Here is a 1,805-nt window from a genome sequence, read left to right as displayed (position 1 = left end):
ATTTTCAAGTCAATAGTACAGGGAACTGAAGATTCAGAACATGCAGCAGAGGAATTATACAGAAAAAGCTGGGCGTTCAAAACGCCCAGTGAAAAAGGATAGACTGGCGTTTAAACGCCAGCCAGGGTGCCTGGTTGGGCGTTTAACGCCCAAAAAGGTAGTGCATTGGGCGTTAAACACCAGAATGTGCACCATTCTGGGCGTTTAACGCCAGGATGGCACAAGGGGGAGGATTTTGTTTTCAAATCAATTTTTTTTTCAAGTCTTCAAAGTTTTTCAAAATCAAATCTTTTTCAAATCATATCTTTTCAATCAAATGTTTTCAAAATCAATTTCTTTCCTTTTTCAAAGATACTTGCTAACAATTAATGATTTGATTGAACATTTCAAGTATGTTGCCTTTTCTGTTGAGAAAGGTTTAATGTTTGAATCACATCTTTTCTTGTTAGGCAAGTCATTAATTTTTAAAATCAAATCCTTTTAAAATTGTTTTCAAATCATATCTTCTCAATCATATCTTTTTAATCACATCTCTTTCAAAACAGTTTTAAATCATATCTTTTTTATTTCTAATTTTAAAATCTTTTTCAAAAATTACTTAATTTCTTTCCCACTCTTGATTTTCGAAAATCAAATTAAAGTTTTTCAAATTATTTTTAAAATCTTTTTAATTAATTTTCGAAAATTTTTTCCTCTCTTCTCACATCCTTCTATTTATGAAGTACCACTCCTTCTCAATGCACAATTCGAACTCTATCTGATTAAGTTCGAATTCTTCTACCTCTTCCTTCTAATTTTCTTCTTCTTTGACACCTCAAGGAATCTCTATACTGTGACATAGAGGATTCCACATTTTCTTGTTCTCTTCTCTTTCATATGAGCAGGAACAAAGACAAAGGCATTCTTGTTGAAGCTGACCCTGAACCTGAGAGGACCTTGAAGCGAAAGCTAAGAGAAGCTAAGGCACAACTCTCTGTAGAGGACCTAACAGAAATCTTCAAAGAAGAAGACATGGCAGCCGAAAACAATAATAATGCAAACAATGCAAGGAAGGTGCTGGGTGACTTTACTGCACCTACTCCCGACTTCTATGGGAGAAGCATCTCTATCCCTACCATTGGAGCAAACAACTTTGAGCTTAAGCCTCAATTAGTTTCTCTAATACAACAGAATTGCAAGTTCCATGGACTTCCATTGGAAGATCCTCATCAGTTCTTAGCTGAATTCTTGCAAATTTGTGACACTGTCAAGACTAATGGGGTTGACCCTGAGGTCTACAGACTTATGCTATTCCCTTTTGCTGTAAGAGACAGAGCTAGGACATGGTTGGACTCACAACCTAAAGAAAGCCTGGACTCATGGGAAAAGCTAGTCAATGCCTTCTTGGCAAAGTTCTTTCCACCTCAAAAATTGAGTAAGCTTAAAGTGGAAGTCCAAACCTTCAGACAGAAGGATGGAGAATCCCTCTATGAAGCTTGGGAAAGATACAAACAATTGATCAGAAAATGTCCTTCTGACATGCTTTCTGAATGGAGCATCATAGGTATTTTCTATGATGGTCTCTCTGAACTATCCAAGATGTCTTTGGATAGCTCTGCTGGAGGATCTCTTCATCTGAAGAAGACGCCTACAGAAGCTCAAGAACTAATTGAAATGGTTGCAAATAAACAATTCATGTACACTTCTGAAAGGAATCCTGTGAACAATGGGACTAATCAGAAGAAAGGAGTTCTTGAGATTGATACTCTGAATGCCATTCTGGCTCAGAACAAGATATTGACTCAACAAGTCAATTTGATTTCTCA

At 36.6% G+C, this 1,805-nt stretch overlaps 1 non-coding gene across 1 annotated transcript; it reads right to left on the bottom strand.

The window, feature by feature from the left end:
- Nucleotides 1–1,416: 1,416 nt before the first annotated feature.
- Nucleotides 1,417–1,524, bottom strand: LOC130943217 (small nucleolar RNA R71). The gene has a single exon (XR_009071745.1). It is a non-coding gene; the product is annotated as a small nucleolar RNA R71 (small nucleolar RNA).
- Nucleotides 1,525–1,805: the final 281 nt, after the last annotated feature.

The sequence above is a fragment of the Arachis stenosperma genome, chromosome 7 (assembly GCF_014773155.1).
Source record: "Arachis stenosperma cultivar V10309 chromosome 7, arast.V10309.gnm1.PFL2, whole genome shotgun sequence".
NCBI lineage: Eukaryota > Viridiplantae > Streptophyta > Magnoliopsida > Fabales > Fabaceae > Arachis > Arachis stenosperma.
The sequence above is the reverse complement of the archived record's forward strand: the minus strand, read 5'-3'. Positions and strand labels throughout refer to the sequence as shown.